Raw genomic sequence first — 18,107 nt, 5'->3', positions numbered from 1 at the left:
TTTCAATTACATTTACTAAAAATGACTATATTCTATTGTTGCCCACATTTTATCTAGAAATAATTGAGTGAATGAGGGATAAGTTAGATTTGGTTTTATGCTAACTGTAAAATTTGCGTACTTATATTAAGAAATTGTGACATGGGTTTTTTAAGTAATATTTACTCACTTATGTATTTATTTTAAAAATTAATTGAAGAACATATCAAATTCATTGTGTAGTAATATAACTAAAGGAAATCCCCTTTCCCCCACAGAAACTTGTTTATTAGTTAGAAATTTAGGTATATAAGAATATGACATAAAATAATGAGTCCAGAGTCATACAATATGCTCTCAAATCACTACAATTGCTCTTGGTCATCCCTTATATACAAGCTGGAATCTAAACACTTTTTGAACAAATAAGTATTATTAAGTAACTGGTTATATAGTTAGAATACTGTTAAAATTGACTGAGTTAAACTATCTCTGAAAACGCTAATTCTGAAAACACCATTTCGTAAAATCAAAACATCTATGCTTAACTCTATAAAATACTCTATTTTCTAAGATTCCAAAATATTCAATTAACTTTCTACCTTCTCTACTACAGACTCATTAAAATACCATAGTATCAGTAATACAATAATAACTAATTTAAAAGTTTTACAGCCATAAACATTTTTTCCTAGTAGGGTAGAGCTGAATTCTCATGGTAGAATATTTTGGTCATTTGCTTTATAAGCTCAAACATTAACTTTGATGGGAACTTGTACAAAAATCTCTCTGTTCTTTAACTAAGTTATTTCTAGAAACCATAAATATACCTTAAACACCAGATTCAAAAAAAAATTAGAATGCTGATTGGATTAAAGATGGCAGTGTGAGAGGAGAGACAGAGGCTTCCTCCTAAAACTGGATACAATTAGAAAATTTAATTGGAGCAACTAATCCTGAGAGCAACAGGGAAGAGGACGTGTCAGACTGCACACACCTGGAGAAAAGAGCAGACCTCAGCAAACCTGGTAACGTAACAGAGCTGTGGTTCCACAGGACCCGAGCCCCTCCCCCACCCCAGCTGACAGGCAGGAGGAAGACAAATGGACCAGGGAAGGAGTGGAAGGCTTGGGACTACTGAATACCTAGCTCCGGTGATCTGCACTGGGAGCACAAACCTACATTTCATGGTGGTTTCATGAGACTTGCATGACTACCAGGTTGGAAAGTTAATACAGGCAGAGTTCCTGGAGAGACTGGGATTCCAGCTGCTTGTGCAAAGCAGGGATCCATATCTGGCTGCTCTGGGGCAAAAACTTATACCTGTGTGCCCGGCCCACTGGTTCAGGCAGTGGAGACAGGCACAGGAGCCAGGAGGCGGGAACAGCTCTTTTCTACCCCCAGTATCACTCCCCTGCGACCCCTGACATTGCTTCAGAGGGTCAGCAGCTCCAGAATAGAGCTTCTGGACACTAGAGGGTGCCATATACAAACATGAAACACCAAAGGAACCTTGTCCAGAGTAAAATGGTTAATACAACTCCCGAGAAAGATTTAAATGATATGGACCTATTGACTCTTCCTGAAAGGGAGTTCAAAATAAAAATAATCAACATCCTAATGGAGGTATGGAAAGACATCTAAGAACTCAGGAATGAATTCAGGTCAGAGATACAATTGTTAAAGAACACGATGGAGGGTAGGGTATTAAAAGCAGGTTGGATATGGTGGAGGAGACAATAAATGACATAGAAACTAGAGAAGAGGAATACAAAGAAGCTGAGGCACAGAGAGAAAAAAGGATCTCTAAAAATGAAAGAACATTGAGAGAACTGTGTGACCATTCCAAGCGGAACAATATTCGCATTATAGGGATACCAGAAGAAGAAGAGAGAGAGAAAGGGATAGAAAGTGTCTTTGAGGAGGTAGTTGCTGAAAACTTCCCCAATCTGGGGAAGGACATAGTCTGTCAGGCCATGGAGAGCCACAGATCCCCCTACACAAGGGACCCAAGGAAGACAACACCAAGACACATAGTAATTAAAATGGGAAAGATCAAGGATAAAGACAGACAGTTAAAAGCAGCCAGAGGCAGAAATAAGATCACATACAAAGGAAAGCCCTTCAGACTAACAACAGACTTCTCAGCAGAAACTTTACAGGCCAGAAGGGAGTGGCATGATGTACTTGATGCCATGAAGCAGAAGGGCCTGGAAACAAGATTACTTTATCCAGTGAGATTATCATTTAAATTTGAAGGAGGGATTAAACAATTTCCAGGTAAACAAAAGCTGAGAGAGTTTACCTCCCACAAAACATCTCTGCAGTCTATTTTGGAGGGACTGCTAAAGATGGAAGTGTTCCTAGGGTTGGATAGCTGTCACCAGAGGTAGTAAAATTATGGTAGGGAGGGTGGAGCAGCTGATTGTGGGGCAAATGCAAAACTAAACTGACTATCCCCAAAGCCAATCAAGGGATAGAGAAAAAGTATAGAATCTGATACCTAATATATAAAGAATGAAGGAGGAAGAAAAAGGAGGAGAAATAGAGAAGAACCTTTAGATTGTGTTTGTAACAGCATACTAAGTGAGTTAAGTTAGACTCTTAGATAGTAAGGAAAGTAAACTGGAACCTTTGGTAACCATGAGTCTAAAGCCTGAAATGGCAATAAGTATATACCTATCGATAATCACCCTAAATGTAAATGGACTGAATGCACTAATCAAAAGACATAGAGTCACTGAATGGATAAAAAAACAAGACCCATCTATATGCTGCTCACAAGAGACTGACCTCAAACCCAGACATGCACAGACTAAAAGTCAAGGGATGGAAAAAGATATTTCATGCAAACAATAGGGAGAAAAAAGCAGGAGTTGCAGTACTAGTATCAGACAAAATAGACATCAAAACAAAGAAAGTAACAAGAGATAAAGAAGGACATTACATAATGATAAAGAGCTCAGTCCAACAAGAGGATATAACCATTATAAATATATATGCACTCAACACAGGAGCACCAGCATATGTGAAACAAATACTAACAGAACTAAAGGAGGAAATAGACTGCAATGCATTCATTTTAGGAGACGTCAACACACCACTCATTCCAAAGGAGAGATCCACCAGACAGAAAATAAGGACACAGAGGCACTGAACAACACACTAGAACAGATGGACCTAATAGACATCTATAGAACTCTACACCCAAAAGCAACAGGATACACATTCTTCTCAATTGCACATGGAACATTCTCCAAAATAGACCACATATAGGCCACAAAAAGAGCCTCAGTAAATTCAAAAATATTGATATCCTCCCAACCAACTTTTCAGACCACAAAGGTATAAAACTAGAAATAACCTGTACAAAGAAAGCAAAAAGGCTCACCAACACATGGAGGCTTAAAAACACGCTTATAAATAGTCAATGGATCAAGGAACAAATTAAAATGGAGATCCAGCAATATATGGAAACAAATGACAACAACAACACAAAGCCCCAACTTGTGTGGGAGGCAGCGAAAGCAGTCTTAAGAGGAAAGAATATAATGATCCAGGCACACTTAAAGAAGGAAGAACAATCCCAAATGAATAGTCTAACATCACAATTATTGAAACTGGAAAAAAAACAACAAATGAGGCCTGAAGTCAGCAGAAGGAGGGACATACTAAAGATAAGAGAAGAAATAAACAAAATTGAGAAGAATAAAACAATAGAAAAAAATCAATGAAACCAAGAGCTGGTTCTTTGAGAAAATAAACAAAATAGATAAGCCTCTAGCCAGACTTATTAAGAGAAAAAGAGAATCAATACATATCAACAGAATCAGAAATGAGAAAGGGAACATCATGACGGACTCAACAGATATACAAAGAATTATTAGAGAGTACTATGAAAACCTATAAGCTAAGAAGCTGGAAAACATAGAAGAAATGGACAACTTCCTAGAAAAATACAACCTTCCAAGACTGACCAAGGAAGAAACATAAACCCTGAACAAACCAATTACCAGCAAAGAAATTGAAGCAGTAGTCAAAAAACTACCCAAGAAAAAAACCCCTGGGCCAGGTGGATTTACCTCAGAATTTTATCAGACATACAGAGAAGATATAATACACATTCTCCTTAAAGTTTTCCAAAAAATAGCATAGAAAGGAAAACTCCCAAACTCATTCTATAAAGCCAACATCACCCTAATACCAAAACCAGGCAAAGACCCTGCCAAAAAAGAAAATTACAGACCAATATCCCTGATGAACATAGGTGCAAAAATATTCTATAAAATATTAGCAAACTGAATTCAAAAATATGTCAAAAGGATTATACACCACGACCAAGTGGCATTCATCCCAGGGATGCAAGGATGGTACAACATTCGAAAATCCATCACATCATCCACCACATCAACAAAAAGACAAAAACCACATGATCATCTCCATAGATGCTGAAAAAGCATTTCACAAAATTCAACATCCATTCATGAAAAAAAACTCTCAGCAAAATGGGTACAGAGGGTAAGTACCTCAACATAATAAAGGCCATATACAATAAACTCACAGCCAACATCATACTTAATAGTGAGAAGCTGTAAGCTTTTCCTCTGAGATCGGGAACAAACAGGGATGCCCACTCTCCACACTGTTATTTAACATTTTACTGGAGGTCCTAGCCACGGGAATTAGACAAAACAAGGAAATACAAGGAATACAGATTGGTAAAGAAGAAGTTAAACTGTTACTATTTGCAGATGACATGATACTGTACATAAAAAACCCTAAAGACTCCATTCCAAAACTACTAGTACTAATATTGCAATACAGCAAACTTGCAGGATACAAAATTAACACACAGAAATCTGTGGCTTTCCTATACAATAACAATGCACCAATAGAAAGAGAAATCAGGAAAACATTCCATTCACAATTGCATGAAAAAGAATAAAATACTTAGGAATAAACCTAACCAAAGAAGTGAAAGACCTATACCCTGAAAACTGTAAGACACTCTTAAGAGAAGTTAAAGAGGACACTAACAAATGGAAACTCATTGCATGCTCTTGGCTAGGAGAATTAGTATCGCCAAATGGCCATCCTGCCCAAAGCAATATACAGATTTGATGCAATCCCTATCAAATTACCACCAACATACTTAAACGAACTGGAACAAATAGTTCAAAAATTCATATGGAAACACCAAAGACCCTGAATAGCCAAAGCAATCCTGAGAAAGAAGAATAAAGTGGCAGGGATCTCACTCCCCAACTTCAAGCTCTACTACAAAGCCATAGTGATCAAGACAATTTGGTACTGGCACAAGAATAGAGCCACAGACCAGTGGAACAGATTAGAGACTCCAGACATTAACCCAAACATATATGGTCTTTTAATATTCGAAAAGGAGCCATGGACATACAGTGGGGAAATGACAGTCTCTTCAACAGATGGTGCTGGCAGAACTGGACAGCTACATGTAAGAGAATGAAACTGGATCACTGTCTAACCCCATACACAAAAGTAAATTCAAAATGGATCAAAGATCTTAATGTAAGTCATGAAAACATAAAACTCTCAGAAAAAAACATAGGCAAAAATCTCATTGACATAAACATGAGTGACTTCTTCATGAACATATCTCCCCGGGCAAGGAAAACAAAAGCAAAAATGAACAAGTGGACTATATCAAGCTGAAAAGCTTCTGTGCAGCACAGGACACCATCAATAGAACAAAAAGGTACCCTACAGTATGGGAGAATATTTTCATAAATGACAAATCTGATAAAGGCTTGACATCCAAAATATATAAAGAGCTCACCCACCTCAGCAAACAAAAAGCAAATAATCCAATTAAAAACTGGGCAGAGGAGCTGAACAGACAGTTCTCCAAAGAAGAACTTCAGATGGCCAACAGACACATGAAAAGATGCTCCACATCGCTAGTTATCAGAGAAATGCAAATTAAAACCACAATGAGATATCACCTCACACCAGTAAGAATGGCCACCATCCAAAAGACAAACAACAACAAATGTTGGTGAGGTTGTGGAGAAAGGGGAACCCTCCTACACTGCTAGTGGGTATGTAAATTAGTTCAACCATTGTGGAAAGCAATGTGGAGGTTCCTCAAAATACTCAAAACAGAAATACCATTTGACCCAGGAATTCCACTTCTAGGAATTTACCCTAAGGATGCAGCACTCCAGTTTGAAAAAGACAGATGCACCCCTATGTTTATCACAGCACTATTTACAATAGCCAAGAATTGGAAGCAACCTAAGTGTCCATCAGTAGATGAATGGATAAAGAAGATGTGGTACATATACACAATGGAATATTATTCAGCCATAAGAAGAAAATAAATCCTACCATTTGCAACAACATGGATGGAGCTAGAGGGTATTATGCTCAGTGAAATAAGCCAAGCAGAGAAAAACAAATACCAAATGATTTCACTCATCTGTGGAGTATAATAACAAAAGAAAAACTGAAGGAACAGAACAGCAGCAGAATCACAGAACCCAAGAATGGACTAACAGTTACCAAAGGGAAAGAGACTGGGGAGAATGGGAGGGGAGGGAGGGATAAGGGCAGGGAAGAAGAAAGGGGGTATTATGATTAGCATGTATAATGTGGGGGGTTGGGGAAAGGGGAGGGCTTTGCAACACAGAGAAGACAAGTAGTGATTCTATAACATCTTACTATGCTGATGGACAGTGACTGTAATGGGGTTTGTGAGGGGGGACTTGGGGTAGGGGAGACCCTAGCAAACATAATGTTCTTCAAAAAAAAAAAAAATAGAATGCTATCTTCCTCTGTTTTATTCATACTTAAAAACTGTCCTGCAATGTGAAACACAAACTTTTTTTCACTAAAAGAACACTGAATCCCACTATGAATTAATTAATTCTAGTAAAATGGAATTTCAAAAACCTTATACAGTAATTCCAAAAGTATAAAGCTGTTCTATATGTAATTTTTTAGGCATTTCCTACTCATCATTCTTTGCTGCCTTGCTGTTGAGTTCCATCACTAAATGGGCAAAGAACTCTATAATATGAAGACATTCTAACCATCAGGCAATACCTTTATACATTAATTATCACTTATAGTGCAAATTCCCTTAATTTATTATAACACAACCCTTGAAATCTTAAAGCTAAATATTAAAAAGGATATTTTTTCCTGTTTTATTAGTATGCAACTATAAAAATTAATATGTAAATGTAAAATGTAATTTATCTAGTTGGAAAAGTATACCATAGTTGTTTTTCCTTTCAAAACCTATTTTAACTTCTAGCATAGGGTAAATTTAGTAATAATTACCTATAAATCATAATTTTTGTGTATATTCCTATCTCTATGCACTGTAAATCCCAACCATGATTGGATCATCAAAATAATGTAGTGTGTCATGCATTCCAAGATTGCCAGAAAGAAAAGAATAGAGTGAATGGATGATAGGGAGTGGAAGATGAGGAGGACAAGAAGAGACTAGGAAAAAATAAAATAGGAAATAACAGGGATGAGTATTATTTTCACGATTTTCTAAAATACTGCTTTGTAATGTAAAAATTATTCTCTGTCAAAAAAACTTTAAAAGGTACTATAGAAAATTAAGTTCTATTGAAAAAAAGTTTTTCAATTGTTATAAAACTAAAGACTATTAATGGAACTGTAGTGATACACAAATATTAAATCTTTTACACTTTTGGAGATTACTAAACATTAGGTTACACAAGTTGATTAATAAAATGTACTGATTTCTCATTTTACAAATTATATTAAGTTATTGGGTCTGCAATTTGGGAGGGACTTCTTGTATTTCCTCATTGCTCAGTATTTTGAACTCATTGATCCCTGTTCTAGAGACATATAGTAATAATAATGATCTCCTTGGGTAGTAATTGGCCATTTAATAAAAAAAGACAGTCTTCTGTGCATTCTGCCATATTAGACCAACTTACTTTCCTCCATGAGGACAGCTCTTTCAGTCTCCTTCTCTTACTCATTCTCCATTGGAGTCCCTATTTCTTCTATCCTTCTTCCTGTAGTTCATTGTTTTCTCTATAGTCCCTTCAAGACTACTACATTTTTTTTTCTCAGACCTTCAGTAACTACAGCAGAATCTTTACTAAACTATCAAGTAATGCCAGCAATACTATGTTATTCTTACCCAAAATGATAAAGATGATACAAAAAAAAAGGGAAAGACTAAAAGAGGATTCCAACTACTTCCTGCATTTACAATTATGAAAATTATCAATTATGCTTGTATTCCTTTTTCCTCTACACAGATCAAAATCACTATCTCCATTTCTATCTCCAGTGAGAACCTCATTACAGACAAGAGGTAAAGATCAGTTCCCTAAAGCCCTGTTCTCAAACTCACAAATAAAAAAAGTAAAATTAATTATGCTTTTTGGGTAACTCTGGAACCAAGAATTACAAATATGCCGACATTATTCCTTATACATCCACAAATATGGATAGGGTATTTTACAAATTTTATTAGGTCTTGAATACTTCATAACCTTCTTGAAACTCAATTAACAGCATTTTAAATTGTAAATTATTAAAGGATGGCTGGCATATATTTAAAACCATACTGAAATACAAAACTACCTATTATCACTAGAATCACACAAACTTATACACACCCATATAATCATAGTTTCTTCTATTTCCCAATTTCTTTTTCTTCCCTGTAAAACTAAGATAAAACAGTGTATGTTTCATAGGGCTCTTTTCCAAATTAAATGGAATTAATGTATATAAAGTGCTTGGGATAGTGTCTGGAAGACTAAGCACAATAAGTCTGTGCTCTCACCATTATTATTATTTCTCTTGCTGCAATTGTATCATTATCAATATCTGGTGAGACGCCCGTGGCAGTATAAAGGGAAGAACATTCGCTGACTTGAGATACATTTTTAATTAAATCTTGATTCCCTGAAAAAAAAAGGCTGGCATTAATGTAAAATATTTTCTTATACCTTATAAGCTTCAATTTCCTTACTATAAAATGAGAATAACACTAATGAAATAATTTTTGTAAGAATTAAATTTTTTTAAAATAGTAGAAATACATTAGGTGTTCCTGTAACTTATTCCCTTCATCACTGCCCATAATACCCAAATAATAATTCAACTACTTCTATGCATTAAGCTAGTAATTGCATAGCTTCCACTAGAGAACAATGGTTTTCTTCAGGTATAGAAGAATCAGAGTAGCCTAAATTACTTTACATACCACTTACAGAAAAGAAGCATCTTCTCATCATTGAAATATAAATAATTAATACATATGAATAAAGGAATGGACAATTTGAAAACAAGATAAACAAGTATTTGATTATATATGACATTTTCCTTAAATTTTAACTGTTGGCTGATATGCTTAGCTTAAATTCCCTCTTCCCTTATTTTCTTTTAAAGAAGACATATCTTATTTTTTACAATACTTTGTTTCTAAAAAGTCTGTGTCTTGATATGCTAGTAATTTTATAAACTTTAAGACTCAATCCAAAGTACCATATGAATATTTAAATATTGACAAGAGACTATTTAATTGAATTACCTATCAAAAGGTTTTGTTTTTTCTTAACACCGTTTTTCACTAACTTGCATACAAAATTGAAATATGATTATTTTAACTCACAATTTTCTCACAATCTTATGAAAGAATTTAGATGACCTTCTTCAACAGACTTTTAATTTTTATTTCACAACAATAGGAATGTAGAGGAGAAAAATCAAACTAAATAACGCTAGAATATGTATAAACCTTCATATTTTCCTGGCAAACAAGATTCTCCCAACTTTTTTCTCTGATTAATACTTTTATCCTTTAATAAACTGACATGTTGCCATCTAGCTCACTCAAAGATCATGACATATTTTCTTCATACACTGCATAAATTTAACTAAGTTGGGTGCTCAGGAACTACTGTTCTTTTCAAATCTCAAATGGTAACTTTAAGAGCTGAAAATAATTTTGGAAAATTTTTCAATGTAATAATTGCTTTGCAAGACCAAATCCTAAATAGACCCTTTTGAATTCAGGTACTTTTATCAGTACATTTGCAGCTACTTTTCATAACTAGAGTAGCTTTTTTAAAAAAATGATTACCAACAGTGTCTAAAATCATATTCACTTTTCCAGCTAAAAAATATTTTATTTTTACATAACTTAAAATTTTCCTAAATAGAGAAGCACCCACTTATCATTGATCAAGAAAATTATGTAAATTTTTAAGAAGAGCAAAAAGCTATCTCCAATTCATCAAGATCTCCTGATCTTTTAGGATAATATTTAACCTTTGTTAAATTACTAACAGCAAGTCAGTTAACATACTTTAAAAGAAGCTCTACCCAGGAGATTCTTTCTGTGTTAGCATAAAAAAATCATTTGAAAGTTGACATGAAGCTTCAGGAATACAAGAGATACATAAAAGATAAAACATTTTTTAAGTTGTAGTAAGAGGACAAAATCTATGTCTTTAGCAGCATAGTTAATATTGTTATTTATGCCTCTTCAATATATCTTACTTGAATTGTAGCCATTAACTTTTAGAATATTTTTCACATACCATATCACTTATCTTCCTTACTTTCTATTATAGTACTTGGCATAGGAAGGCCTTCAATAATTGCTTGTTAAATGCATTCAGGGAAGTAAGGATGAGAAAGAAAAGAGATCAAAAGCAATAGTAATTTTCTGTAATATTTACCTAAATTAGTTAATGTTCAAATATTTCATAGTACTTAGGTCCCTACAGATCATTCAATACTTAATTACAGAGCACCTACTATATAAAAGGCACTGAAGAGATGCTCAAGATACTGCAATAAACTAGACAGTTTGGTCTCTACAATCTCAGAGATTATGACCCAGGAGGAGAATCAGAACTGAACATCTAATCTCACAATTATTATTTTATTATAATTATGACATACACTCTGAAGGTGAAGTACAAAGTGCTAAAAGAACATATACAAGGGGGATATGGCCAGGTTTGGAAAGTTAGGAAATTGTTCCCTAATAGAAAATTTTAAATGAACAATACATAGTAAAATAAACACACATTCTGTAACTTGTGGCATACACAAGATCTTTCAGAACTCCTCTTGGATACTTCTCTAGTTCCAATTTACGTGCCTTTTCCTCTCTCAAAAACCATGCTGTCAGAATATTCAATTGTGTTTCTTTTATCTAAGTCACTGTGCACTCTCTTGTTTAAGAACTTGTGATTATGTCTAAAAAACTTTTGCTTTTCCACTTTGTCTGGCTAAATCCTACCCACCCTTCAGATCTCCAGTTAGATGCTACTTTTCCTAAGGAAATTTTCTTAGCCTCTATGATTGGGGTAGGTTCTTTCTCTAGTATTTCACAGAGTCCACTATTTTTTACATCAACACACTTTTCTCACAATATTGGAATCTCCTGTTTACTTTTCTGGTATATATGTTGTGAAATAGTGAAAGATACTTAACTGTTGATTGGCAATTTGTTCTGACTTACACATGGAGAAATTGATGATGTAGAGAGAATGGTATTTGCATAAACAAAATTGAGATAAAGAACCCTATGAATTTTTCTAATAACAAGTTTTATCTATATAAATTCCTTTGTTCCTTCCTTCCTCCTTTCCTTCCTTCTGCCCTTCTTTCTTTCCTTCCCTCCTTTCCTTCCTTCCTTGCTAGAAAATGCAGCCATCAAGATGGATCAGGACTTTGCAGGGCATAATTAAGTTTCTATGATGTCCTTGTGTGCATAATGGAGAAATGTTGACTGAACCACAAGTACAATTAATTGACTACCACACTTGGCACATTTATGAACAACACAAAACTTAGGAAGACATATTTTAGCTCAGTGTAAGAAAGAATACTGGCATTTAGGAATATCCAGAGGTGGATTGAACATCCTCAGTAATTAAAAGCTAACTATTTATGGGAATGTGCAAGCAGAAATAGGCTACTCGCAGACACCAGATGGAAGGGGGTGGAAGCTTAGATTATATCTAGACCAACTCCCACATTGTATAATTGAGGAAATATATGCCCAAAGCATATGTAGGACCTCGCGCAAGGTTAAGCATAAATTCTGTGACAGTGATCACTACTCCCGTCCCAACTTGCCTATTAAGAAAGTTGAAGTTTTAGGCCACAATATTCTAGTTACTCATATAACATAACTATTGAGTAATGCAATTCGCTGAGATTTTTCATGTCTTTTGACTTCATTCATTCATTAATACAAAAAGCATATATTGAGCACCTTCAACATGAAGGGCACTGTGAAGACTTCTTAAGATGTAGTATTTAGATTATACTAAAGTTAAACTATCTTTAGTTTCAAAGTAATATATTAATTAACAGAGAAAGTACAATGTTATGATCAGCTGCCTCATATTCTTTCTGGGAAAATTTTAAATATAAATAAACTTAGTAAAGGAAGCCACAGATACACTATTTTTATTACATACACTGTATAAGTTAGTTTAGTATCTCATATGTGGATATTAGCCATTCCCAAATGCCAAGAGGGAGATAGCAGAAAAGAATAAAAATTAATTCAAACAAATATTGAAAGATGTCTGTGAAGCAAAGTTCATATTATATTTGTCTGTCTTTATGCAATATTTTGTCACTGGTACTTATTTTTTAAAAATAAGTCAAAGATTATGAATCTAGTGGACTATCTTAATAAATTACAATAAATTATTATTTTTTCATTATTTAAGAGGTATGCCCAGAATAATTCTCATCTACACTAATTATATTAGCATCTTAATGTAAAAGGTACCACTAAGCTCTTTACTGATAAACCTCTCCAAGCTATTTTATTTAAGGACAGAACAAAAACAAACAGTTAAATGAACATGAAAAAATATATCTGTCATTAAAAGACCCATGTCTACACTTCTCTATATCTATTGCTGAAACCTTAAAGAGTATATTGATCACCAACTGAATCAATATAAAGTAAAGAAACTTTGGCTCCTGTTCTTTATCTGTTGCAGCTGCTTCAATCACTTTACAAACTTCTGAAAACTTTATTTTTGGCTCATAGTAGATTAACATCAACAAAGTCATCCCCTTAAAACCAGTTAAGATGATAAAAAATCAGTTAAGCTTTCAAAGTCATCAACAGTTTACAATAACAATACAGAAAATGTTTTCTTTATTTGTAAGTTTAAAAAGAATTTGTACTTATTTCTCTCTCTTTACAACAATCATCACATATCCAACCAGCTCTCCCATCCAGTTGCTCTTAGATTCCATTGCACTTCATTGACTCGCTCAGTTAATAATAGATACTATTATCTCAATATGAAGTGAAAATTGCTAAAATTTGAGTAGAAAAAAAGAAATATAATTTTCACCTTATTTACTGACCTCAGATAAGAATAATAAGCTATCCAAGTACACAAAATATGAGACATGCAACATAAAATTCAATCTTATAAAAAAAAAGCAACACAAGTCAGTATTTCATTTTGCTATATTTATCATTAGTAATAAGATATGGAAAATCTCTGGTGAAATATCTGAAACTTTTTGCAAAATTTTGTGGTTATTCAGTTTTACTCTTGTACTGATAAAAAAGCCAGGAGTTATTAAATAAATGAATAAATAAGATTAATTTGGCCTTTGGAATGGAATTATATATTGATATATACTATGGGTAACAGGAGAAAGCAACAAAAACACCAAAAACAAGAAACTTATCTTAACCAATTTGTTTGAATGTTATTGAACCTTAACACTTTTCCAATGTTGTATATCCCAGGATATACTGTAAATTAATTTGGTAAATTAACAACAAATATATGACTTTGAGGAAGGAATATCACATTTTTAAATCAATAATAAAGTGATCATTAATTGCAGAACATCATAAACAAGAACTGTCCCTGTATCTTCTCTAGAACCTGGTATCTTCCACTGAATATTAAAGATACTAGAGATGTATACAAAAGATGTAGTACCTATGCAAACAAAAGATGAAAAAAATAAGGCAACTGTAAAACAACAGGAAATATCAAAATTTTCCATTCTTATCAACAATAGGTAAAGATCTAGAAATAGCTGCAAGAACTCAGAAACTAAGAAATCTCATTTGTAACTTTTCCATTATCATAATGAATAATCAGAATAATCAAAAGAACTCAAACATTTTTTAATAAAATACATAATAAATAACACCTATAACATCCCTTGAACACACATACTTGGTGCACAATAAATATTAAAAGGAAATAATGTAAAATATTTAAGTAGTCAGTCTTAACATACTTGCATTCAAGTTATCTATAACAAAATGTTCCAGAAAGTGCTAAACTCAATTTAATGAATTTTATATATATATGGATATATACACATGGATATATATATATATATGGATATATATATATATATATATATATATAGTAGAAATTAAAGGCATACTTTATAATTTTCTTTTAAAAAAAATTTCTTCAGCGCCTTTAGTTATCACCTTTCATTATTTCATCAAGAGTAGGACAAGTGGCAGGAAGTCATCTTTTATAAATCCAAATGGACCTAGTTTTGTCCATTAATATATATATTTCCTTAGTATCCAATTCACTCCTCCTTTGCTGCCTATCACTCCTCACTAAGATTCCAGGCATTAGTTATCTAGAAACTTAATGTCTTACAAACCTAGACCTGATCATCTTATCCTTGCAGAGCCTTATGTCCTTTGTCATATATCTATCCTTCCCCATGTCCTGGTTCCTCCTAGTTATTTCCAGTAACCCAAATTCTGCACTACATTTCCTTACTCTCATCTAAACTTTCTAGAGAAAAGGTACCTTGGAAACTCTACCTCCTAACTCAATGGCTGTCCTAAGTTAACTATTGTGGGATTTTGCTACTGCTATGTAGTCTTGATGGACCACAAGAAGCAACATAGACAATTAAGACAAAAAACATAAGATGTAACTGGAAATTTCAGGCAAAGGTGCAGAGGCACAAAGATAAAAGGGTGTGACAGGTCAAAAGGGCACATGGCATGTCAGGATGTCTGAACAGAAACAGGTGTGATACAAGTTCCCTTGTTTGAAGAGTGTTCAAGATGCTCCACAGATAAGTAAGTGAGGAAAGAAGGTCTTATTAATACTTTGTGGAACAGGTGTTAGAGCATGAGGAATAGGGCTCTACGGGTAAAGTAACTAGGAACCAGGAAAGACAAAAACCTAGACTTAAATGAAACTTACCAAACATGGCTGACACTTGACCCACTTCACATACACAGTTGGTCTGAGAACAGAGTGGAAATCTGAGACTGCAGGATCTGCAGAAATAAAAAGTAAAAACGAGAGAGAGAGACAGAGAGAAAGTAGGGGAATTGGAAGTTATCTTGCCTGCCACCTCTCTCTTGCAGCTGTAATTAGCAATTTCTTGGTAAATGAATGAATCTGGAAAATTCATGTTTTTTTTAAGGAAAAAGAAAAAGAAAAATAACATTTTTGCAATTCATTGGGTTTCTCAATGATTGCTCAATATGATCTGAACTCAGCAGACCTATCACATTCAGATTTTGAACTACTAAACTATATACTGTGTGTGAGTGTGCATGTGCATGTGAACATTGTCATTCTAATAAAAAATCCTAAAATTTTTTTAGCTAATCTATGACAAAAGTCATTACTCTTATAGCCTAAAAATTTACTATATTTAAAAGATCCATATACAAATTAAAACCAATTTATTTTCTCCAACATCTATAGATTGTCACTCTTGGCGATTCCTACAATAGCAAGAAAAACCAGATGAAAACAATACTCTTCTTTCCTACATCCTACAACCTTTTTCTATAAGCCACAAGTTCTTCTACCAGTGATAAAACAAAGGAGGTATTTCAGTTCAGGCACATTTACCATTCTAAAATCCAGTGTCACAGAATCGTGAAACTTAGTTTGGCTTAGATAACATTACTGGCTTTTAATTTAATTTGCATTCATTTTCTTTTCAGAAAGACAATACTCCATATAATTTTTAAAATCTGTATTTTTACACAGAATTAGATTAATTCAGGAGGTTGATTAAACCAAATGCAATGGATTGAGTAGATGCAATCTCAGACTAATAACTCTAAACATTAAAATTACAGTAAAAAAGAGTCAAACACAGGAAGAATATTCTACATCCTATTTAAAATGATTTTTAAAGAATTTGGAAACAAAATATTCCTATAAAATTATTCACAGAACAGCAAAGATCTTAAGACCTTGGTGTTCTTAATAGACCGAAGTCACCATAAAACATCTATGACTTAGTGATACAAGTTGCAGTATCATAAATATTAATGAACTTTAAATTCTAAAGCCATTTTTCTTTGTTCTCTTAGAAATGTTAAATAACTCGGCAATTAACATCTTCAAGCACATGTCACATGTTCTTTTTGAATTCCCTAGGCAAGATTCTCATAAATGATAATAGTAGGAAAAATGTTGGTTTTATGGTTTGTGGTAAATATTTGCTTCCTGACATATACAGTGCTTCCAGTATGAACAAGAACACTAGTTCTTGCTCTAGTTTAATGCTCTTTTGTCAGTGTTATTGTCTGTTTACAATTTATGACAAGTAAAATATTATAGTTTTTATTTCTTTGAGAGCTAATTTTATTTGTCAGGAGCTTCATACATATCATCCTATACATCAAACTTAGTATTGCCGCTGCTGGAAGCCTGGCAAATCTCTAAAAATTTCTGTTGTAACTTTTGAACAGTCTCTCAAAGAAGGTGCCACAGAATATATGAGTCAAATGAGTTCATTGTTATTAACGCAAGACAGTGGCGAAAGTATCTCTTTTTCCTCACCTTCTACAACTCTTGTCTTTCTTCCCTTTGCACTAGCCATGCTAGTTACATTTTTCCTCATACCTGTCCATCATCCAAGCTTAAAAGGCTCTGCACTAGATATTTCTCGCAAGAAAACTCTTCTGATAACCAAGTCTCATTTTTTTTAGAGTTTTGCTCAAATATTACTTTATCAAGATCTCCCCCGAATTCCAGCACAATTTCACCATTATTTATTTCTTCTTAGCACTTATCACCACTTTACATTATAGTCATGTGCATAGGTGACTATTTTCTTTCTTTGCTAAAATGTCAGCATCATGGAGGCAAAAGTTTTGTCTGTTTTATTCACTTCTGAGCCCCAAGTGCTTAAAGTGTATCTGGCACACAGCAGATGTTAATACATACTTGTTGAAGTAATGAAGAAATTAGTACATGCAGTGGCAATTTCCCAGAATCCATTGCTGCCTAATTTTTCAATTAGGTCCTGTCAATGAGAGAAACTAGTGGGAGAGTAATAATAGCAGGAGGAGAAAAAGCATTTTTGTTTCCTTACTCTGCTCTGACTCTGGCAACAGAAGCAGGGCCAGCTCTGCAGTCTCTCAGCAGCACAGCCTTGCTGGCTCTGGCTCCAGGCTATGTAGCCTCAGAGACTGATGTGGATTCCAGCCCCTCAGAAATTTGTTGGAGAGTTCCCACTGGACTGGGGGCTCCAAGGCTCCTGTAGTGAGGTGTGTGACTCCTGGCTTGCTGACAAATGGAGGCTCAGTAGTTTCAGCAGCAGAAGTAGTACTACATCGTGGTGCTCTGAATAATCATTTCCTTTTGCCCCTCCAGCCCTAAGGGTAATAGTAGTTTCTTGCAGTTACTGATCTTTAGCTTATTTCCTTTTCCCTCTTACTTCTCCAGTACTTCTAACACATTTGTAAACAATTTCCTGGTTTAGTTCCTCTAGTTCAATTAACTACAGAAGTTGTTTCCAATTGGATGAAACGAACCCATTGCTTTAAAAGTAACTTTCTGTTAAATTATTAAATTATAAATCTGCTCAATCAATCTAATAGCAAGTATGGCCATCCTGCCATCCTTCCCAATGCAAAATCCCACAAGATGTTAAATGATGGCAAGAGGTCTCCACTGCCCTAGCCCCTCCCATGGTCTTTTTCCATCTTTTCATTGCCTTTCTTATTGACAATATACTACTCTGGTATTTTAAAATTAGCAGTATGTTTTGTGACATTGGCATAATCATCTCTCTGTATTAAATCATAGTGATGTCTTTAAGTCCTCACATTTTGT

The 18,107-nt window shown here is 34.1% G+C and overlaps 1 protein-coding gene across 6 annotated transcripts in view; it reads right to left on the bottom strand.

The window, feature by feature from the left end:
- The window catches only part of EPHA6 (EPH receptor A6), a 932,734-nt gene that overhangs the window by 798,949 nt on the left and 115,678 nt on the right, over positions 1-18,107 (bottom strand). Inside the window, exon 3 of one of the 6 annotated variants that reach the window (XM_057501976.1) lies at positions 15,225-15,301. The exons of the other annotated variants lie outside the window; for them this stretch is intronic. The gene's annotated coding sequence lies outside the window, so the exon portion shown is untranslated. The remainder of the gene's footprint in view (positions 1-15,224; positions 15,302-18,107) is intronic. 6 annotated transcript variants of the gene reach the window in all.

Source organism: Manis pentadactyla, chromosome 1, assembly GCF_030020395.1.
Source record: "Manis pentadactyla isolate mManPen7 chromosome 1, mManPen7.hap1, whole genome shotgun sequence".
Taxonomy (NCBI): domain Eukaryota; kingdom Metazoa; phylum Chordata; class Mammalia; order Pholidota; family Manidae; genus Manis; species Manis pentadactyla.
This window is presented reverse-complemented; position numbering and strand designations above follow the sequence as displayed.